General features: G+C 43.3%; 1 pseudogene; it reads right to left on the bottom strand.

The window, feature by feature from the left end:
* Window positions 1-312: 312 nt before the first annotated feature.
* Window positions 313-25,093, bottom strand: part of LOC126424677 (basic proline-rich protein-like) — a 111,855-nt pseudogene continuing 87,074 nt past the window's right edge.

The raw sequence follows: 25,093 nt of genomic DNA on the forward strand, positions 1-25,093 counted from the left end.
CAGCTCACTACCTATTACTATTCTTGTTCGACCCACACATTTTTATGTTTATTTTGATCTAACATATTGTCGCCATATTGGCATTGTTCCAGAACATTCAGCACTGTTGTACTTGTTTATCGCGGACGACATGCTTTCCTTATCTCGAGAGTTTGTTGGTCACGAACATGCCGTGAGGTATCGAACATGGTGATTTTAGTACGTTAGGCCTTCATAGAGGCGGGAAAATGTCACACACAGAAGGTCGCATTGTTGCGACTGTATCGGCAGCCAGCTAGGCTAGGCAGTGTGTGGCGCGCGTACGTACCGGCGCTAGGCAGAGGGGAGCGTCGTGTGTGTGCAGCTGTGCGGCGGCGCGACGCCTGCGGCTAGGGCTGTGGAGCGGGCGCGCGGCGCGAGCTTCTCAGCAGCCAGTCCCTGTCCCACCACGCGACGTCCGTTCGCCGCCGCCGCTCGTGGCAGACTGAGCCGGGCCGCGGAGGCGAGCGGGAGAGTCGCAACACGGCCCACGCGCGGCGCTGCTGTCGCCCGCGCGGGCACCGCCAGGTACTGACTGACAGCTGACTGACGCCGCCGCGTCGCGGGGGAATACCCGTCGACGGCCGCTTCTACTCTGAGCTGCGTGGAAAATAGGCTTCAAATTGGCAGTAATTACGTACAGAGGAACCTCGCTTACCCTGCCCTCATTAATCGGGTCTCCGGTTCATCGGGAACATTTCCTGGAGGGATCCTCATACTCTTGATACAGGTGCCGAGAATTTTTCCGGGTTGTATGGCCGTGGTCCATGGAACTCCTCTGTCCCTGACGTTTCGTCCAAAGCTACGTTGGATATCTTCGGAGGTGCTCCTGGTTGTGCTGAGTCTAGCCGACTGACAAGTCGGATGTCGAAGAATGGCCTAAATACTGTGGAAAGTGGGTGTGGTCTGGATTTCACGTGACAGTAGAGATAAACTTTTGTGTTAGCAGAAGAGCCAACACCGTGTTACGAGTGGAGGCCGAAATGCACGCGTTTTAGCTCACGCAGGCTGGCGTGAGGAGGGAAGAACTATACTGACGTGAGGTCTGGAACATGACAAGGAATGAGAATTCAGAAAGCGGACATAATTAGTTTGATACTTAACTTTAATCCATTAATGATGAACGTCGCTCTTGACGGTACATGATTCACAGTATTATCTGTTCAGAATACATTATTGAAGATATGAATTATAGTAACTGAATATGGTGCCTTGCTAGGTCGTAGCAAATAACGTAGCTGCCTTGCTAGGTCGTAGCAAATAACGTAGCTGAAGGCTATGCTAAGCTGTCGTCTCTGCAAATGAGAGCGTATGTAGACAGTGAACCACCGCTAGCAAAGTCGGCTGTACAACTGGAGCGAGTGCCAGGGAGTCTCTCTAGACTAAACCTGCCGTGTGGTGGCGCTCGTTCTGCAATCACTGATAGTGGCGACACGCGGGTCCGACGTAAACTAACGGACCGCGGCCGATTTAAAGGCTACCACCTAGCAAGTGTGGTGTCTGGTGGTGACACCACATAAACCTTCTCAAGGATAAAATATAACTATCGATCATAGTATGTCAAAGATAAAAACTTCTCATCGATTCTGGAGCGCCTATGTTCATACATATATCGCTCATTTCTGTTAAAATTCTGTTTATAAATCTCTCCACTGTTTATAAATCTCGATGGCTTCTCTATACAGCGAAGGATAATAGTTCGTCATAGTACATAAAACTTCAGTTTCCGAAAATTTCACTACGTGATCACCTGACTGAAGAGCATGTTCGGCCATAGCTGACTTGCCTCTTTTCTCTAGTCGGCAAAGACTTTTATGTTCCTTCAACTGTGTATTCACACTTCTCTTTGTAGTTCCAGTGTAGACCCTAACACATGTACACAGAATCTTGTATACACCACTTGCAGACAGAGGGGACGTTCGTCCATAATGGAACGAAGTGCTCTTCCTATTTTCTTAGTTGGTCTGAAAATCGGAGCCGGCCGGAGTGGCCGTGCGGTTCTAGGCGCTACAGTCTGGAGCCGAGCGACCGCTACGGTCGCAGGTTCGAATCCTGTCTCGGGCATGGATGTGCGTGATGTCCTTAGGTTAGTTAGGTTTAATTAGTTCTAAGATCTAGGCGACTGATGACCTCAGAAGTTAAGTCGCATAGTGCTCAGAGCCATTTGAAAATCGGTCGAACGTTATGTTCTCTTAAAATCTTGCCAATTTGATCCGTTACTTTTTTGATGAAGGTTAGAGAAACCATGTTCTTCCATCACTGTGTCCTATCGTTGTCCTTAGGCCTGCTGTTATTCAGTCACAAAACTCTATTTATTCCCTTACTGGAGTAACCCTCCTTCTCAAAAGCCTGCTTTAGATGTTTTAACTCGGCGTCCAAATATTCTGGCGCACAAATCCTTTTAGCTCTGTCCACTAGAACTTTAATTACACCTCTTTTCTGTTGAGGATGGTGATTGGAATCCTTATGCAATATAAATAAACATATATAAACATGGGGATAATTTTAACAATGATGATTGGAATCCTTATGCAATATATATAAAAATATGTAAACATGGAGATAATTTTAACAGAAAAGAAGAAGCTATGAAACTCAGCGATATATGGACAGTGGCGCTACAGAACTGATGAGATGTTTTTATCTTTGACATACTATGATCGATAGTTATATTTTATCCTTGAAAAGGTTTCTCTGCTCTCACGTGAAATCCAGACCACGCTCACTTTCCACAGTTCTTAGGTCGTTCTCCGACGTGTGACTCATCAGTCGGCAAGACTCAGCACGACCAGGACCACCTCCGAAGACGTCTAATGTAGCTTTGGACGAAACGTCAGGGATAGAGGAGTTGCATGGGCCATGACCGCACAAGCCGGAAAAATTCTCGGCAGCTGAAACATCCGGTCGTGAAAGCCTTCAGTGTACGACGTGCATTCAAGTTCTAAGGCCTTCGATTTTTTTCCTCCGGACTGAAAAGAGATAGAAACATGCGCATTGTTTTAAAATGAGGCCGCGTTCATTGTCAATACGTCCCAGAGATGGCAGCACCGTATGGCAGATGGAATTTTACCGCCAGCGGCGAGAATGAGAACTGTTTTAAATACTTAAAATGGCGACGTTTTCCTTACTTGAACAGAGTGCAATCATTCGTTTTCTGAATTTGCGTGGTGTGAAACCAATTGAATTTCATCGACAGTTGAAGGAGACATGTGGTGATGGAGTTATGGATGTGTCGAAAGTGCGTTCGTGGGTGCGACAGTTTAATGAAGGCAGAACATCGTGTGACAACAAACCGAAACAACCTCGGGCTCGCACAAGCCGGTCTGACGACATGATCGAGAAAGTGGAGAGAATTGCTTTGGGGGATCGCCGAATGACTGTTGAACAGATCGCCTCCAGCGTTGGCATTTCTGTGGGCTCTGTGCACACAATCCTGCATGAAGACCTGAAAATGCGAAAAGTGTTATCCAGGTGGGTGCCACGAATGCTGACAGACGACCACACGGCTGCCCATGTGGCATGTTGCCAAGCAATGTTGACGCGCAATGACAGCATGAATGGGACTTTCTTTTCGTCGGTTGTGACAATGGATGAGACGTGGATGCCATTTTTCAATCCAGAAACAAAGCGCCAGTCAGCTCAATGGAAGCACACAGATTCACCGCCACCAAAAAAATTTCGGGTAACCGCCAGTGCTGAAAAAATGATGGTCCCCATGTTCTGGGACAGCGAGGGCGTAATCCTTACCCATTGCGTTCCAAAGGGCACTATGGTAACAGGTGCATCCTACGAAAATGTTTTGAAGAACAAATTCCTTCCTGCACTGCAACAAAAACGTCCGGGAAGGGCTGCGCGTGTGCTGTTTCACCAAGACAACGCACCCGCACATCGAGTTAACGTTACGCAACAGTTTCTTCGTGATAACAACTTTGAAGTGATTCCTCATGCTCCCTACTCACCTGACCTGGCTCCTAGTGACTTTTGGCTTTTTCCAACAATGAAAGACACTCTCTGTGGCCGCACATTCACCAGCCGTGCTGCTATTGCTTCAGCGATTTTCCAGTGGTCAAAACAGACTCCTAAAGAAGCCTTCGCCGCTGCCATGGAATCATGGCGTCAGCGTTGTGAAAAGTGTGTACGTCTGCTGGGCGATTACGTCGAGAAGTAACGCCAGTTTCATCGATTTCGTGTGAGTAGTTAATTAGAAAAAAAAATCGGAGGCCTTAGAACTTGAATGCACCTCGTATGATCTTGATACATGGTGTTCAAAAAAGTGTTGAATACTTTGAGAGGTGGTAATACTCACCGAAACAAAATAAGTCCAATAAACCCGGGTCCACATACTTCCTGCGATAGACACGTGTTTGCAGGAGGCGTTGTACGTGGCGTCCATTCATGTCAATGCACCCCTCTGCCCTCCGGCGTAAGGAATGGAAATGGCTCTGAGCACTATGGGACTTAACCTCTGAGGTCATCCATCAGTCCCCTAGAACGTAGAACTACTTAAACCTAACTAACCTAAGGACATCACACACATCCATGCCCGAGGTAGGATTCGAACCGCGACCGTAGCAGTCGCGCGGTTCCAGACTGTAGCGCCTAGAGCCGCTCGGCCAACCTGGCCAGCACGGCGTAAGGAATGACTCACCCTTTGAAGTATACCTGGATGTTGTTGTACCTGCTACCACGCACCGAAGACGCGACCCTGTTATGTCCGCACGTGGTATAGACCAGTTCCTTCAAGTGCCCCATAACCAAAAGTCAATGGGATTGAGGTCTGCGGAAAGAGCAGCCCAGGGTGTGTGTCTTTCCCCTCCCTTCCTCCCCTCCCGCCTCCCCGACCACTTCAGCGGTCCTGTAATGTCTGCATCAGAGGATCGCACACATTGTGACGAATGTATTGTGGTGTGCCATCATGAATGAACCACATTTGTGTTCGTTGCTACAGCCTCGGTGAAGGTAGGCAATACATTAATGAGAAAGCGCAGACAATGCGCCCCGGTTAACTTAAGTGAAAGCACGTATGGCCCTATTAATCTATCGCCAAGTACACCTGCCCATACCTTGATTGAGAATTGGTGTTGGTGCCCTCTTTCCTGAACTGCTTGGGGATTTACATCTGCCAACAAATGCCGGTTAAGGAAGTTCGCAACAGCGTCTCTTGCGAACCCTGCCTCACTGGTGAACAAAATCTTGGATGTGTACAGTGGATCTGTGGCACACTTCTGCAACAGCCTTTGACAGAACTGCCGTCTGCCATGATGATCCTGTGGCCTTAGGGCCTGAACACACTTTAGATGATATGGGTACAGCAGTTGTTCATGAAGTACTCCCCAGATCACAGAATGAAACACGCTTTCTGCTGATGCTATTCGTCACACACTGGTCCCTGGGGTTTCCTCCACCCAACGCAGCACACGTTCCTCCATGTCAGGCGTGTAGACTGTCTGGGGCCTTCCACTGTCAGTATTCATAGGTGCAAGGCTACCTGTCTCCCTCAGACGCTGGAAAAGTCTGCTGAACAGCTTATCAGAGGACACTCTGCCCGGTGGTTAATTTTAAGCGTAGAGGGCACGGACCCACACATGACGCCCATTTGCTAAACCTTAGCAGAATATTATATCCACCATTTCACTTGTCGAATAGTAGGCTTTCATTGCTAACATGTGGTGGAAGAGAAAAAAATGTTCAAAAGTGTGTGAAATCTTATGGCACTTAACTGTAAGGTCATCAGTCCCTAAGCTTACACACTACTTAACCTAAATTATCCTAAGGACAAACACACACACACATGCCCGAGGGAGGACTCGAACCTCCGCCGGGATCAGCCGCTCAGTCCATGACTGCAGCGCCCGAGACCGCTCGGCTGATCCCGTGCGGCCGGTGGATGAGAGAAAATAACTATACCTCCACTTTTACGTACAAACAGCGCAATAACAGTAAACACATAAGTAAATCCGCCTCAGGAGGCAGGTAAAACACCGTGATACCTACTCCAGGTTGGCAGTATTGTACAATACGGCACACAAAAACGTACCCTTTAACACGAACTCGAACGACACAACTGACTGCAGACCATCTAATTGTAGGTGGAGTACTGTGAGTAAGACACCATAATACCCTGCCAACGCATTTGACGGAGCGCCAATGCAACGACTGCGATAATAAATGCAACCAGGCATTGCGCAGCCCTCTTTATCTCGGGAAATAAGCGTTTCAGGACCCGTGTTTAATGGTCTTATTTTTATTGTTTCGGTTAATGCTACCGCCTCTCAATGTATTCGGTACTTTTTTTGAACACCCTACATTTGTTGCACAACATTGAGTGTTGCGTAATACACTGAGCTGACGGAAGCTGGTGCACATATACACACGGCTGTAGTAGCTCGTTTTCTTTTTTTTTTTTTTCTGTCATCAGTCTTCTGACTGGTTTGATGCAGCCCGCCACGAATTCCTCTCCTGTGCTAACCTCTTCATCTCAGAGTAGCACCTGCAATTTACGTTCTCAGTTATTTGCTGGATGTATTCCAGTCTCTTTCTTCCTCTACACGTTTTGCTTTCTACAGCTCCCTCTAGTACCATGGAAGTCATCCCCTCATGTCTTAATAGATGTCCTATCATCCTGTCCCTTCTCCTTATCAGTGTTATCGACATGTTCCTTTCCTCTCCGATTCTGCGCAGAACCACCACATTCCTCTTTTCCATATTCGTCTGTAGCACCACATCTCAAATGCTTCGATTTTCTTCTGTTACGATTTTCCCACAGTCCATGTTTCACTACCATACAATGCTGTACTCCAGACGTACATTCTCAGAAATTTCTTCCTCACATTAAGGCTAGTCTGCTTCTGATGTCCTCCTTGCTCCGTCCGTCATTGGTTGTTTTGCTGCCTAGGTAGTACAATTCCTTAACTTCATCTACTTCGTGACCATCAATCCTGATGTTAAGTTACTCGCTGCTCTCATTTCTGCTACTTCTCATTACCTTCGTCTTTCTTCGATTTACTCTCATCCCATGCTCTGCATTCATTAGACTGTTCATTCCGTTCAGCAGCTCATGTAATCTTCACTTTCACTCAGGTAACAATGTCATCAGCGAATCGTATCATTGATATCCTTTCACCTTGAATATTAATTCCACTCCTGAAACTTTCTTCTATTTCCATCATTACTTCCTCATGTACAGATTGAACAGTAGGGACGAAAGCCTACATCCTTGTCTTACACCCTTCTTAATACGAGCACTTCGTTCTTGGTCGTCCGCTCTAATTATTCCCTCTTGGCTGTTGTACATACTGTATATGACCCGTCTCTCCCTACAGCTGATGGAAGCGTCATTATATATATATATATATATATATATATATATATATATATATATATATATATATATACAGGGTGGTCCATTGATCGTGACAGGGCCAAATATCTCACGAAATAATCGTCAAACAAAAAACTACAAGGAATGAAACTTGTCTAGCTTGAAGGGGGAAACCAGATGGCGCTATCATTGGCCCGCTAGATGGCGCTGCCATAGGTCAAACGGATATCAACTGCCTTTTTTTCTGAATAGGAACCCCCATTTTTATTACATATTCGTGTAGTACGTAAAGATATATGAATGCTTTAGATGGACCACTTTTTTCGCTTTGTGGTAGACGGCACTGCAATAGTCACAAACATATGGCTCACAATTTTAGACGAACAGTTGGAAACAGGTAGGTTTTTTAAATTAAAATGCAGGACGTAGGTACGTTTGAACATTTTATTTCGGTTGTTCCAAAGTGATACATATAACTTTGTGAACATATCATTTCTGAGAACGCATGCTGTTACAGCGTGATTAACTGTAAATACCACATTAATGCAATAAATGCTCAAAATGATGTTCGTCAACCTCAATGCATTTGGCAATACGTGTAACAACATTCCTCTCAACAGCGAGTAGTTCGCCTTTCGAAATGTTCGCACATGCATTGACAATGTCAGGCGTTGTCGGTGGATCACGATAGCAAATATCCTTCAACTTTCCCCACAGAAAGATATTCGGGGACGTCATTCTCAACACCGACGTTTTTGAGATTCCCGGTTCTCGCGCAATTTGTCTCCTACTGATGTGCGGACTGGCCGCGACAGCAGCTAAAACACCTACTTGGGCATCATCATTTGTTGCAGGCCGTGGTTGACGTTTCACACGAGGCTGAACACTTCCTGTTTCCTTAAATAACGTAACTATCCGGCGAACGGTCCGGACACTTGGATGATGTCGTCCACGATACCGAGAAGTATACGTAGCACACGCCCGTTGGGCATTTTGATCACAATAGCCATACATCAACACGATATCGACCTTTTCCGCAATTGGTAAACGGTACGTTTTAACACGGGTAATGTATCACGAAGCAAATACCGTCCGCACTGGCAGAATGTTACGTGATACCACGTACTTATACGTTTGCGACTCTTACAGCGCCATCTGTCACAAATCGAAAAAAGTGGTCCAACTAAAACATTCATATTTCTTTACGTACTACACGAATATGTAATAAAAATGGGGGTTCCTATTTAAAAAAACGCAGCTGATATCCGTTTGACCTATGGCAGCGCCATCTAGTGGGCCAACCATAGCGCCATCTGGTTTCCCCCTTCAAGCTAGACGAATTTTGTTCTTTGTAGTTTTTTCGTTCGACGCTTATTTCGTAAGATATTTGGCCCGGTTAGTATCAATGGACCACCCTATATGTATAAAGATTATTAGAAATACGCCGTATCAGCTCTCTCATTGACTCGTTTGCTCGTGGTTTAAGAAAACACCCACAAAAAAATAAATGTCTTTTCTCTCCCGTCATTTTAAAAAGGAAAGTGTTTAAAGAAAATTATTTTCCATTACAAATTTTGGTTAAGTGCTAACGTAGGTGGTGGTGTCAGGAGGGGGGAGTTGGTTCAAATGGCTCTGAGCTCTATGGGACTTAACTTCTGAGGTTATCAGTCGTCTAGAACTTAGAACTACTTAAACCTAACTAACCTAACGACATCACACACATCCATGCCCGAGGCAGGATTGGAACCTGCGACCGTAGCGGTCGCGCGGTTCCAGACTGTAGCGCCTGGAATCGCTCGGCCACCCCGGCCGGCGAGGGGGAAGTACAAGGTAATTTTGTGAACAGATACACCAACACAACACAGACCAACAGGGAGTAACTGATGCTGTTAGCTGTCCATTCGTGCAGGAACAGGTCGCGTTAGCAATAGCCAGACTAAGGAACGAGGAAAGTCCAGGACCAGACGAAATACATTCAAAAACAATACAACAGGTTGAACACTAATAATACCACACATAACAGGGTTATTAAATGACGCTCTGCGGCTGGGTTTGGTACCGGAGTCGAGGAAGACAACTAGCCCTGTATTAATTAAAAAAAAAAGAAAAACAGCCGATGAAGACACTTGAGGACAGGAAACCTACAGTTCAATACGCGGTCTGTTCAAAACTTTCGAAACTTTCGTAATTTCACGCAAATAGTGTGTAGGGGCGAAGTGCGGTTGGCTTCCCTGCACATGCCTGTGTTTATAATGTGTGTGAATTCCTAAGGGACCAAACGGCTGAGGTCATCGGTCCCTGGACTTACACACTAGTTAAACTAAAACTAACTTAATGCTAAGAACAGCACACCCACCCATGCCCGAAGGACTCGAACCTCTGGCGGGATGGACAACTCAATCCGTGACACAGCACCTCAAACCGCGCGGCCACTCCACGCTGCCCTACCCTTAAGGGGACCACACCCTGTCTGTCTAACCCATGTTAATTTAGCCAAGTATTTGACCCATTTCTGAAAAAAACGATTTGATGCAGAACCTTAATATTTTTACTGTATGTTACACGATGCTAATAGAGTCAACTGCACTAAAATCTACTTTATCCATTTTATTGTTTTTAAGAAATAATTTTTTAAATTTATTAACAAAAAATATTAAGCTTTTTCTGCACAAAAAAATGCAGTCTCTGAATACATATTTCATTCATTTACACTACTGACCATTACAATTGCTACACCAAGAAGAAATGCAGATGATAAACGGGTATTCATTGGACAAATATATTATACTAGAAGTGACATGTGATTACATTTTCACGCAATTTGGGTGCATAGATCCTGAGAAATCAGTACCCACAACAACCACCTCTGGCCGTAACAACGGCCTTGATACGCCTGGGCATTGAGTCAAACAGAGCTTGGATGGCTTGTACAGGTACAGCTGCCCATGCAGCTTCAACACGATACCACAGTTCATCAAGAGTAGTGACTGGTGTATTGTGACGAGCCAGTTGCTCGGCCACCATTGACCAGACGTTTACAATTGGTGAGAGATCTGGAGCATGTGCTGGCCAGGGCAGCAGTCGAACATTTTCTGTATCCAGAAATGCCGTGCAGGACCTGCAACATGCAGTCGTGCATTATCCTGCTGAAATGTAGGGTTTAGTCAAAGTGCCGTCAATGCGAACAAGAGGTGACCGAGACGTGTAACCAATGGCACCCCATACCATCACGCCGGGTGATACGCCATTATGGCGATGACGCATACACGCTTCCAATGTGCGTTCACCGCGATATCGCCAATCACGGATGCGACCATCATGATGCTGTAAACAGAACCTGGATTCGACCGAAAAAATGACGTTTTGCCATTCGTGCACCCAGGTTCGTCGTTAAGTACACCGTTGCAGGCGCTCCTGTCTGTGATGCAGCGTCAATGGTAACCGCAGCCATGGTCTCCGAGCTGATAGTCCATGCTGCTGCAAACGTCGTCGAACTGTTCGTGCAGATGCTTGTTGTCTTGCAAACGTCCACATCTGTTGACTCAGGGATCGAGACGTGGCTGCACGACCCGTTACAGCCATGCGGATACGATGCCTCTCATCTCGACTGCCAGTGATACGAGGCCGTTGGGATCCAGCACGGCGTTCCGTATTACCCTCCTGAACCCACCGATTCCATTTTCTGCTAACAGTCATTGGATCTCGACCAACGCGAGCGGCAATGTCGCGATACGATAAACCGCAATCGCGTTAGGCTACATCCGACCTTTATCAAAATCGGAAACGTGATGGTACGCATTTCTCCTCCTTACACGAGTCATCACAACCACGTTTCACCAGGCAACGCCAGTAAACGGCTGTTTGCGTATGAGAAATGGGTTGGAAACTTTCCTCATGTCAGCACGCTGTAGGTGTCGCCACCATCGCCAACCTTGTGTGAATGCTCTGAAGAGCTAATCATTTGCATATCACAGCATGTTCTTCCTGTCGGTTAAATTTCGAGTCTGTTGCGCATCATCATCGTGGTGTAGCAGTTTAAAGGCCAGTGGTGTATCTATGATAGTTTCTGATATAATGGGGCATATGTAACGAAAATTTTAGTTTGCGGGAAATTGACTTTAAGGAAAAAACTTCTGAAATTTGTTACTTACAATAATTAAACTGTCCTGCTGCATATGATGGCCCTTCTTTGGGCAGTACCAGGTCTTCCAGCTTCTTTTTCACCTTCCTGGATGTTTGTCTTGCTTTCTTGTCCATATTAGATGCCGACCTGTCTGCATCGGCTATCCTCATTTTATCGCAGTATTGCAGCCCAGTGATCATATTTTCACCAGGATTAATTCACAGCTTTTTCAGTAACCAACACTTCCCAATAATACCATAATTGAATGTAATAACATCATCATGAACTCCTAGTTTCATTGTATGCATGCCTACAAATACAGTTTTAGAAATGCAGTTCCAAATTATACTGTTGAAACATTCATTTGGGTTTTGTGTCTGTCCATGCAGACATTTCCTTATAAGGTCAGGATGTGCCAAGTTTCTGAAAATAGATTTAATTGCTGTAATAACAGTGGCAGGAAGAGAATGCTGGTGAGAATAAGATTCTCCAGTTGCCTGAGCGTTATTGTATTTGCACCACGAATTTTCTCCTGATGGACATAATCCATGATATGGCTTATCATCAGTAGAGGACTTATGGAAGAATATGGCCCAAACATCTCTCTTCATTGCCTCCAGATTTTCTTTATTTCCCCTAATTGCCTGCCCACAGTATACCTGCAAGTTTTCTATAACAACTACTCGCAATCACACTTGAACAAAACTAACCGCGTGTTTGAAAGCGTGTTGTTTACAAAGAGCAGAAACAAAAGAACACCGACCGTTGCATTCCAAGGGTAGCCAACACACTCGGAAGTAAAAAAAAAAAATCCCTAACGTGCAATGTCGGGGATATAAAGGTCTAAAATATATGCAGAAAAGTGGGTGACAGAAAAGTGGGCGTTGTACGTAGAAACACGTGGTAGGAAAATGCTCTTTAAATGCTCGAAAAAAAAATTGTTTCAACAATATCCTTTTCAGAGTACTTAAATAAAACCTTAATCTATCGAAATATGATGAAAACCGAAATCGATTTTTTTCGACCTGAACCACGGTGCTGTCCCCTTAGTGCTTAACAGCCGGAAGTTTCATTGTTGCACATTGTTCACTGTTGTACTGAGTATAACTTTGTGTAGCACAGTTTTGGATTTGCAGGCTGGCAGAATTAGAGAAGCAACGCGTCTCCATTAAATTTTGCGTGAAAAATTTAGAGAGAGACACCAAATTATGCAGGCAGCCTACAGTGATGAGTGCTTAAGCCGTACTCGGTGTTACGAATGATTCACACGGTTTAAAAACGGCCGGATGGAAGTGAAAGATGGCTTTCGTTCAGGGCACCTTCTTATCTATCGACGACGCTCAGGTCAGGAATGTCAACTAAAATGTGAGTGCCAATAGAAGACTGACTGTCTGAAAGATTGCAGAAGAGTGTAACATTTCTGTTTGATAATGTCATCAAATCCTAACACAGCATCTTGGAATGCATCTTGTGGCCGCCGAGTTCGTCCCATGTCTCAAGAGTCAAGACCAGAAAGATCTCCACCTCATAATTTTTGAAGAGCCTTTGGATCGGGCAAATGAGAACGAGATGTTCCTTAAGAGAATCATAATTGGTGATGAAACGTGGGTCTACCGTTATGGTGTTGAGACCAAGGTTCAACCTTCACAGTGAGTCGGTAAAGGTCTCCAAGACAAAAAAAAAAAAAAAAAAAAAAAAAAAAAATCCTCGTCAGGTCAGGTCAAACGTCAAAGCGGACAGTTTGACTTCGAAGGATTAGTTCATCATCAATTCGTGCCACAGTAGCAAACTGTTAATCGATGGTACCATCGGAACATCTAGCGACGCCTGCAAGAAAATGTGCAAAGGGTCGGCGTGAAATGTGGCGAGACAATTCATAACTCTTCCATCACGACCACGCACTCACACGTTCATCTCAGTTGGTGCGTGGACACGACAACAGGAACCCACACCATGAACCACATTATTATACGTATAATGATGAATTCTCAGTGTATTCCTTCTCAGATAAGAAACCTAACTACCCACTCGTTGCAAAATATACTCCCTGTACACCACTTCTCTGCCTAGAGACACTTGCTTCACCCACGTCCTGCAGCTTCAGCTAAATTAAAATTTGTGCATTATATTTAGGACTTCTGTTTGTGAATCACTTGATTGTCCTTGCTCCTGAACTGGCAGAAAATGGAAGACTTCAAGTTGCGAATGCACTGTTGTTACCCACTGCCGCCAATAACAATAAGAATAATAATAATGCAGTGTAGGTTCTATAGCAGTACAGTGGCCATTACATAGTTACTGTTGTGCTGTCAGTCTGCTTATTGTCGCGAGATGAACAATGAAGCAATTTATGGCCTATTGCAGGAAGTACGTGCTACTCGGAAAAGACATTTCAAGAGATATTTAAGCCTTAGCTTCACAGGTAATTTTTTTTTGTCACACTCTGTCCCAGGTGCGGTCTGACAGACCGCTATGTTTAAATAACCATAAAAAATACATCCAGCACTTTCAGTGAAACACTTCAGTTTCTTATGTTAAACGTTATATTAATCATACAAAAACATTCAATTAAATTTTAAAGTTAATTTTTTACAAAAAATGGCATTTAAACAAAAAACTGCCCAAAATGAACATAAAATTGCATGATAATGTTAATGCTATAAAAACTGAAACACCCTGCACTTTAAATTTTACATTTTATTGTTTATTATACATGTAATAATAAAGGCATAAAAATCCCATAAAACATTCCAAAAAATTGAAATTACATTAGCAATTAGTAGTTTTCTTCTCAGATGTTTTCTTTGCAATCGCTGTAAGTTTTTGTAGAGAAATCAAGCTAGATTGGCTTCTTTCAACTTTGGCAAATGTAAGACTCCTTTCCGTTTTTGTTTTTTTTTCGTCACAGATGGAGCATGTTTTCCGTTTTTCTGATGACTGTACAACTGCTTCTACTCTCGGTTCTACTACGCCCAAAACACGGCTATGTGATAGTTTTTGACTCGCTTTTTATCTGTGGTGTCACCAACGAGTTCACAAGCCTCGTCAAAAAATTAAATCGGCTCACCCGAGTATTGTCTTTGTAGGAGCTGTGAAGGAGAAATGCATTCACCCCACTTATGTCCAATAGGCGGAAAAATAATGCCATTGGCCATCATTGGAAGAGACTTCGACGACCAGCGTATTTGTTTCACCTAAATACATTTCTAGCAGAACCTTTAGCTAAAGACTGATTCTCTACAATTCTGTCTTCATCCCTTCGATTAATTGTCTCATTCAAGGATTTCACAGATGGCAAAACAAATTCGTCTTCACTTTCCCATTGTTCCTATTCTGAATCATGTTCAGTTTCAATTTCGTTTCCACTATCTAATCCAACAACACTTCCTAAACTGCCTTCAGACCATTTTAAAACAGTGCCTTAAAAGTCAGGGTCCGCAACATGAACAACAGATGAAGACTTGGCTACTGAATCCATAGCGCGAAGTACCAGGAGCATGAAAAAATAAGCAATAGTATAGGTTGTCGTCACGTTAAAGTGGCTGCAGACAAAAGAAGTCACTACAGCTTCGGGAAAGAACGACTAGATAACACTGTAATCTCTTGCCCCACCCCTATGCATTATCAACAGAGCAACAATAAACGAAAGCGGTCTGAGAAACCTCCCCTGGGACGTTAAGAGTTAAGATACGTCACGCCTATTTTACGGTCGTACATAAAGGTACAAAGTAAAATGTATATATGTAGTCGGTGGACTCTGTGAGAAAGATGATGTTTGTACATTGGTTTCACAAGCAGTAGCCCCAACAAAAACGTGTCACGCGTTGAAAATAATTTAGTTTCGTAACCGGAACCAGAACTGGAATCGGCGTTATCCTTTACAAACTTCTTCCTGGAGTTCTTCCACATCTGTCATTCATAGGCGATACCTCTTTGCCAAGATTAAAAGAACGGTAGGTTCCGTCGTTTACTTACTACCAACGTATCAAAAGACTGCAGACCTACTGTTGTGATAGGAAAACAATTAATGGCAAAAGGAATCTTAACAGGTAAGATAGTTAATAAAATTTTAATAGTAAAATCTAACTTACCTGGCGAAATCCCTGGAATTTAATTAAATTCAAATTAGGTTCGCAGATATTGTTTAGGGTACACCTTTAAACGTATATCACTTCGCTGTGCTTTATATTCACACACACACATATATATAGGTTTCACAAGCAGTAGCCCCAACAAAAACGTGTTATGCGTTAAAAATAATTTAATTTCGTAACCGGAACCAGAACCAGAATACAAACTTCTTCGTGGAGTTCTTCCACATAAGTTTCGTCGTATACTTACTACCAATGTATCAAAAGACTGCAGACCTACTGTTATATATATATATATATATATATATATATATATATATATATATATATATATATATATATATATATATATATTGGCCACGACATCTTGGTAGATGATTGTTGCAGTGTCTGTGTGTTTATGGGTTGCATTTTTTCGTATGACTTGTCAAGCTAATGGCAGCACGGCATCTCTTGCCGCAGTTGTCACAAGTGTATCTGGCTGCTGAGGCAGGAGCAGTGGTACCAATACGAAGCTTTTTCTGCCTTAATCTGTCTAACAAGCCTTCATCATGCTTCGACATTCCAGATGATATATCATCACGCCACTCTGGTCTCATGCTAGCCCGTGCCTCCCATCTGTTTGTGTCGATACCAAAGCTCTCCATATCTCGTTTACATGGAATTAACACAATTTGTATATCATGGACATTAAGGATTTTCTACTTTCCACGCTTTACACAAAACATCTTTTGCTTACTTTTTGAAGAGAAAATTTATCAAAATTTCGTTTTGAAAACAAGTTGTGTTCCACTGACAATGTGGCAAGAGAGGACAGGCGTTATTGGGAATACTGTTCCTGAAATAATTCTTGATCAGCTTCAAACCTGGAAAGCTCCTTCCAGCGTAGGTGACGGTCACTGACACCGTTAGGAAAATTTTGTAGGCAGGATAGACGTTGGGAAATGTGTTTCCAATTTCATTCAGGTCTTCCAATATTAGCACTGGAGTGTTCATATCCTTGGACTCAATTTCTGGGAACACTTTAATTTCTGTCAAAAGTTTTGATGCAACAATGTCTTTTGAACAGTCACAATTTACGTTCATACTTAGCCCTTTCTCAAGTTTTTTACGTAACATTTTCAATTCTGCGTCCTCAATGTGTCTTAAACTTTTTGGAGAAAACTAAAAGCCGAATGTTTCGGAATACTTAACCAATTGCCCAAACCGTTCTTTAAAACTTTTTAATACTGTGTCAACGACAGGGTATAAAAAATCGTTTTTCTGTTTCTCCTGTGGAAGTTGTGCCCTGCAAACCATGTAGTCACGTTCATAATCAGATTGCTTCGTCTTCTGGCCGTTTCTCTTTTCTTGAAATTTTGGCTCAGTCTGTAAACCTTCTGCTATCTCTTTCGCAGTTATCTATGCGTTAACAAAATCCTCTTTACGGAAATTCCCAACAAACTTCACAAAACTTTCGACGGATTGCTACTTTCACGTCCATGTTTTCTCCAGGAAGTACCTTACTTGCTGTGTTAATGACAAAAAGAATATCTTGCCATATGACAACGCCAACAATAAACTCTTTGAGTTTTCTAATTCGTTCACAGCGAGCGAGCGGGTGTGCCTCGCCTTCTGTTTTTGATTCAGTGCTATCGCTCACCTCAAGGAGGGCATGTCTTACTTCATTTGGCCGGCCGGAGTGGCCGAGTGGTTCTAGGCGCTACAGTCTGGAACCACGCGATCGCTACTGTCGCAGGTTCGAATCCTGCCTCGGGCATGGATGTGTGTGATGTCCTTAGGTTAGTTAGATTTAAGTAGTTCTAAGTTCTAGGGGACTGATGACCTCAGCAGTTGAGTCCCATAGTGCTCAGAGCCATTTGAACCATTTTTACTTCATTTGTTTGGTATCTTATAGCTTCTACACTCTACACCCTACTTCCCCATAGAGTATCAAAGTTCATCACTGTTCAAGTTACCACCCTGTTCACTAAGATTTCCCACCTCAGAGTGGATATACTAAAAAGAATGTTTCCGAATTCTTTGAGTTACTCCACAAAATGCGACTGCTTTTTCTGTAGACTTTACCGCATCTCTGATCACACAAAGCATTCAGAATGCTCTCTAATTACACTTCAGGATTCGAGCCTGAACACTAGTTCTATTACCTTTCATACTTGCGCCATTAGTGTAAATTTGGCCTCTTTCTCCTGTTATTAAAGCGACGTTCAGAAAGTTGAGAAAGTGTTCTTCCACAGTCACTGCGTCTTCTGATAAGTTTACAAACCTAACAATCAATGCCATTTGTTCAATGTGGCTTGTATCAGGAATTGAATCGACTGTGACTGAAAAATATTTACTACATTTTACAAAATTAACAATGCTGTTTTTGCACTTTGCACTTTGTTGGTAAGCAAATATATGTGTTCATTTCGAATGTTTTTTACCAGATAATCGTCAGTAGTTTCTTGAGTTTCACCTGCCTTAAATGTTCCTGTAAAACAGGGTCAAATTCTGCTATCATTTCAGTCAAACCAAGAAAATTGCCGTTATTGTCTTGATAGAATTTGTCGCTGGTTCCTCTTATGCCGAGCCAAGTACTTGATTGCGAGCATAATTCTCTTTCGAACCTGATGCCAACGTTCCTTCTCTTTTTCTAGTAGCTCAACGTCATTTTGATCAATACCACTTGTTTGTTTCAACGTAACTCACATTCTATCCGTTTCTTTGTACACTCTACGTGGTTCAATGGTTTCTTCATGCTCTTGAAGCCGAGTTCCTAAATGAATCTGTTTCTCTCACAAGACATTCTTCTGTCGGCATTTTAAAATTCACACCACAGGAAAAACACTACTTCTTAACACGGAACGCACATACAACTCATGAAACGGTTTGAACTGGAAATGTACATTTAAACTCACGATAATGAATAAATTATTGTATGAGAGACACCGACTGACCGATGAATGCTACGCTCAGTTGTCAGCCACGGCTGCAGTTGCAAGGGCGCAGAGACAATGAATAGCGTCTCTCTTAATTTACAGATGAACAAGAGCCATATGTTAACAACAAATATTACTATCGCGCTTCCCTATCATATTCCTTGTTTTCTCAGCTCCGATAGTTTTTTATGACATACACCGGTAGCCATGTAGTCTACATTTACATGTATACTCTGCAGACCACCGTGAGCTGCATGGCAGATGGTACCACTCATTACGGCTTCTTCCTGTTGCATTCACGTATGGAATACGGGAAGAACGATTGTTTGAATGCCTCTGTGTGTGCAGTAATTATTCAAATCTTGTCCTCACGGTCCCTATGTGAGTGATACGTAGGGGTTGTATTGTAATCTTAGAGTAATCATTTAAAGCTGGTTCTTGATACTTTGTTAATTTTCTCGGGGGTGTTTACGTCTATCTGGAACAGTCTTCCAGTTCAGTTCCTTCAGTATCACTGTGGCACTCTCTAATGGATCAAACAAACCTGTGACCATTCGTGCTGCCCTTCTCTGTATACGCTCAGTATTCTTGGGCGAAACGATAAAATACCTGACGGCTTACCAGAGAGGACATTATCATCGTTGATAAAGAACGTCCGTCCTCAGAGACCAAAAACAGGAAAAGTCAACGTAATATTGGTAAACTGCAGGAGTATCCAGGGCAAGGTTCCTGAATTAGTATCTCTTATTGAAGGAAATAGTGCGCATATAGTATTAGGAACGGAAAGTTGGTTAAAACCGGAAGTGAACAGTAACGAAATCCTAGACACAGAATGGAATATATACCGCAAGGATAGGATAAACGCCAATGGTGGAGGAGTATTTATAGCAGTAAAGAATTCAATAATATCCAGTGAAGTTATTAGCGAATGCGAATGTGAAATAATCTGGGTTAAGTTAAGTATCAAAGGTGGGTCAGATATGATAGTCGGATGCTTCTATAGACCACCTGCATCAGCAACCGTAGTAGTTGAGCGCCTCAGAGAGAACCTGCAGAACGTCGTGAAGAAGTTTCGTGATCATACTATTGTAATAGGGGGAGACTTCAATCTACCAGGTATAGAATGGGATAGTCACACAATCAGAACTGGAGCCAGGGACAGAGACTCTTGTGACATTATCCTGACTGCCTTGTCCGAGAATTACTTCGAGCAGATAGTTAGAGAACCAACTCGTGAAGCTAACGTTTTAGACCTCATAGCAACAAATAGACCGGAACTTTTCGACTCCGTGAATGTAGAAGAGGGTATCAGTGATCATAAGTCAGTGGTTGCATCAATGACTACAAGTGTAATAAGAAATGCCAAGAAAGGAAGGAAAATATATTTGTTTAACAAGAGTGATAGGGCACAAATCGCAGAATATCTGAGTGACCACCATCAAACGTTCATTTCTGAGGAAGAGGATGTGGAACAAAAATGGAAAAAATTCAGAAACATCGTCCAGTACGCCTTAGATAAGTTCGTACCGACTAAGGTCCAAAGCGAGGGGAAAGATCCACCGTGGTATAACAATCATGTACGAAAGGTACTACGGAAACAAAGAAAGCTTCATCATAGGTTTAAGAGTAGTCGAATCATAGCTGATAAGGAAAAGCTGAACGAAGCGAAAAAGAGCGTAAAGAGAGCAATGAGAGAAGCATTCAACGAATTCGAACATAAAACATTGGCAAACAATCTAAACAAGAACCCTAAAAAGTTTTGGTCATATGTAAAATCGGTAAGCGGATCTAAATCCCCTATTCAGTCACTCGTTGACCACGATGGCACCGAAACAGAGGACGACCGAAGAAAGGCAGAAATACTGAATTCAGCGTTCCGAAACTGTTTCACTGCGGAAAATCGTAACACGGTCCCTGACTTCAGCCGTCGCACGGACGCCAAAATGGAAAATATTGAAATAAACGATATCGGAATTGAAAAACAACTGCTATCACTTAGTAGCGGAAAAGCATCCGGACCAGACGAGATACCCTTAAGATTCTACAGTGATTATGCTAAAGAACTTGCCCCCTTTCTATCAGCAATTTATCGTAGATCGCTGGAAGAACGTAAAGTACCTAGCGACTGGAAGAAAGCGCAGGTCGTTCCCATTTTCAAGAAGGGTCATAAATCAGATGCGAATAATTATAGGCCTATTTCGCTTACGTCAATCTGTTGTAGAATAATGGAACATGTTTTGTGTTCTCGTATTATGACGTTCTTAGATAATACAAATCTCCTTCATCATAACCAACATGGATTCCGCAAACAGAGATCATGTGAAACTCAGCTCGCCCTATTTGCCCAAGAAATTCACAGTGCCGTAGACACTGGCGAGCAGATTGATGCCGTATTCCTGGACTTCAGGAAGGCATTTGATACGGTTCCGCACTTACGTTTAGTGAAAAAAATACGAGCTTACGGAATATCGGACCAGGTTTGTGATTGGATTCAGGATTTCCTAGAAGAAAGAACACAACATGTCATTCTTAACGGTTCAAAATCTGCAGATGTAGAGGTAATTTCGGGAGTACCGCAGGGAAGCGTGATAGGACCTTTATTGTTTACAATATACATAAATGACTTAGTTGACAACATCGGTAGCTCCGTGAGGCTATTTGCAGATGACACGGTTGTCTACAAGAAAGTAGCAACATCAGAAGACTCGTACGTACTCCAGGAGGACCTGCAGAGGATTAATGCATGGTGCGACAGCTGGCAGCTTTCCCTAAACGTAGATAAATGTAATATAATGCGCATACATAGGGGCAGAAATCCATTCCAGTACGATTATGCCATAGGTGGTAAATCATTGGAAGCGGTAACGACCGTAAAATACTTAGGAGTTACTATCCGGAGCGATCTGAAGTGGAATGATCACATAAAACAAATAGTGGGAAAAGCAGGCGCCAGGTTGAGATTCATAGGAAGAATTCTAAGAAAATGTGACTCATCGACGAAAGAAGTAGCTTACAAAACGCTTGTTCGTCCGATTCTTGAGTATTGCTCATCAGTATGGGACCCTTACCAGGTTGGATTAATAGAAGAGATAGACATGATCCAGCGAAAAGCAGCGCGATTCGTCATGGAGACATTTAGTCAGCGCGAGAGCGTTACGGAGATGCTGAACAAGCTCCAGTGGCGGACACTTCAAGAAAGGCGTTACGCAATACGGAGAGGTTTATTATCGAAATTACGAGAGAGCACATTCCGGGAAGAGATGGGCAACATATTACTACCGCCCACATATATCTCGCGTAATGATCACAACGAAAAGATCCGAGAAATTAGAGCAAATACGGAGACTTACAAGCAGTCGTTCTTCCCACGCACAATTCGTGAATGGAACAGGGAAGGGGGGATCAGATAGTGGTACAATAAGTACCCTCCGCCACACACCGTAAGGTGGCTCGCGGAGTATAGATGTAGATGTAGATGTAGATTCTCTGTTAGTCCTATCTGGTATAGGTCTCACACACTTGAGCAATATCCTAGAACCGAGTGATCTGTAATCAACCTCCTTTGTACCTTGATTGCTCTTCCCCGGTATCCGACCAATAAACCGAAATCTACCACGTGCTTTACCCACGACTGAACCTATGTGATCATTCCATTTCAGATCCCTACAAAGTGTTACATCCAGGTATATGTATGTCTTGGCCGATTACAAGAGTGACCCATTAATATCATTACCATAGGGAAATGGTTTCTGGTTCTGTGAAGTGCAAAATTTTACATTTCTGAACATTTAGTGTCAGGTGAATATCTTATTAACGCTTTCAAATCTTATAAAGATCTTGTAAGTAGGTTGTTTAGGTTTTTATGTTGGTAAAGCCACGTAGCGCTCTGTATGAAAAGCACCTACTGTGCTGTGTGCAGTCTGTGGCTCGTTTGCATTGTTGGAATTTTTGTTATTGTAGTGTTGGGCAGTTGGATGTGAACAGCGCGTAGCGTTGCGCCGTTGGAGGTGAGCCGCCAGCAGTGGTGGATGTGGGGAGAGAGATGGCAGAATTTTGAGAGCGGACGATCTGGACGTGTGTCCATCAGAAAGAGTAAATTTGTAATACTGTATATCATGAACTGATATATATATATGATAACTTTTGAATATTATTAAGGTAAATACATTGTTTGTTCTCCATCAAACTCTTTCATTTGCTAACTATGCCTATCAGTAGTTAATGCCTTCAGTAGTTAGAATCTTTTATTTAACTGGCAGTATTTGCGCTCGCTGTATTGCAGTAGTTCGAGTAACGAACTTTTTCCAAAGCTGTTTCACAGAGGAAGACCGCACTGCAGTTCCTTCTCTAAATCTTCGCACAAACGAAAAAATGGCTGACATCGAAATAAGTGTCCAAGGAATAGAAAAGCAACTGGAATCACTCAATAGAGGAAAGTCCACTGGACCTGACGGGATACCAATTCGATTCTACCCAGAGTACGCGAAAGAACTTGCCGCCCTTCTAACAGCCGTGTACCGCAAGTCTCTAGAGGAACGGAGGGTTCCAAATGATTGGAAAAGAGCACAGATAGTCCCAGTCTTCAAGAAGGGTCGTCGAGCAGATGCGCAAAACTATACACCTATATCTCTGACGTCGATCTGTTGTAGAATTTTAGAACATGTTTTTTGCTCGAGTATCATGTCGTTTTTGGAAACCCAGAATCTACTATGTAGGAATCAACATGGATTCCGGAAACAGCGATCGTGTGAGACCCAAGTCGCTTTATTTGTTCATGAGACCCAGAAAATATTAGATACAGGCTCCCAGGTAGATGCTATTTTTCTTGACTTCCGGAAGGCGTTCGATACAGTTCCGCACTGTCGCCTGATAAACAATATCAGACCAGCTGTGTGGCTGGATTGAAGAGTTTTTAGCAAACAGAACACAGCATGTTGTTCTCAATGGAAAGACGTCTACAGACGTTCAAGTAACCTCTGGCGTGCCACAGGGGAGTGTTATGGGACCATTGCTTTTGACAATATATATAAATGACCTAGTAGATAGTGTCGGAAGTTCCATGCGGCTTTTCGCGGATGATGCTGTAGTATACAGAGAAGTTGCAGCATTAGAAAATTGTAGCGAAATGCAGGAAGATCTGCAGCGGATAGGCACTTGGTGCAGGGAGTGGCAACTGACCCTTAACATAGACAAATGTAATGTATTGCGAATACATAGAAAGAAGAATCCTTTATTGTATGATTATATGATAGCGGAACAAACACTGGTAGCAGTTACCTCTGTAAAATATCTGGGAGTATGCGTGCGGAACGATTTGAAGTGGAATGATCATATAAAATTAATTGTTGGTAAGGCGGGTACCAGGTTGAGATTCATTGGGAGAGTGCTTAGAAAATGTAGTCCATCAACAAAGGAGGTGGCTTACAAAACACTCGTTCGACCTATACTTGAGTATTGCTCATCAGTGTGGGATCCGTACCAGATCGGTCTGACGGAGGAGATAGAGAAGATCCAAAGAAGAGCGGCGCGTTTCGTCACAGGGTTATTTGGTAACCGTGATGGCGTTACGGAGATGTTTAATAAACTCAAGTGGCAGACTCTGCAAGAGAGGCGCTCTGCATCGCGGTGTAGCTTGCTCGCCAGGTTTCGAGAGGGTGCGTTTCTGGATGAGGTATCGAATATATTGCTTCCCCCTACTTATACCAGCCGAGGAGATCACGAATGTAAAATTAGAGAGATTCGAGCGCACACGGAGGCTTTCAGACAGTCGTTCTTCCCGCGAACCATACGCGACTGGAACAGGAAAGGGAGGTAATGACAGTGGCACGTAAAGTGCCCTCCGCCACACACCGTTGGGTGACTTGCGGAGTATAAATGTAGATGTAGATGTAGATGAACGAAGATTTTTCTGAGGTAAGTGATTCATGAAAGGTATAGGTTACTGTTAGTCAGGGCCATTCTTTTGTAGGGATTATTGAAAGCCGGCCGGTGTGGCCGAGCGGTTCTAGGCGCTACAGTCTGGAACCGCGCGACCGCTACGGTCGCAGGTTCGAATCCTGCTTCGGGCGTGGATGTGTGTGATGTCCTTAGGTTAGTTAGGTTTAAGTAGTTCTAAGTTCTAGGGGACTGATGACCTCAGATGTTAAGTCCCATAGTGCTCAGAGCCATTTGAACCATTTGATTATTGAAAGTCAGATTGCGTTGCGCTAAAAATATTGTGTGTCAGTTTAGTGTTGATCAGAATAAGTAAAGAGAGAAATGTCTGAGTACGTTCATTTCTGCTCAGCTGTTTAAAAATCAAATTACGTAAGTGGTTTATCAGCACAGTAATTCATTAATTTTTCTGAGAGGTTGTTTCAACTTCACTGGATATTTGTGCAGCTTCTTTCAGATAGCACTTCCTTACAGATATCTGCGCCATCTGCAAAAAGCCTGATTTTACTGTTAATATTGTCTGCAAGGTTATTAATATACATCATGAACTGCAAGGGTCCCGACCCAATTCCTGGGGCCCACCCGATCTTACTTTTACATCTCCATCCAAGGTAACAAAGTCGCGTCCTCCCGACCCAAAGTCCTCATTCCACCCACAAATATAGTACTTTTGACAATAAGCGTT

The sequence above is a fragment of the Schistocerca serialis genome, chromosome 10 (genome assembly GCF_023864345.2).
Source record: "Schistocerca serialis cubense isolate TAMUIC-IGC-003099 chromosome 10, iqSchSeri2.2, whole genome shotgun sequence".
In the NCBI taxonomy this organism is placed as follows: domain Eukaryota; kingdom Metazoa; phylum Arthropoda; class Insecta; order Orthoptera; family Acrididae; genus Schistocerca; species Schistocerca serialis.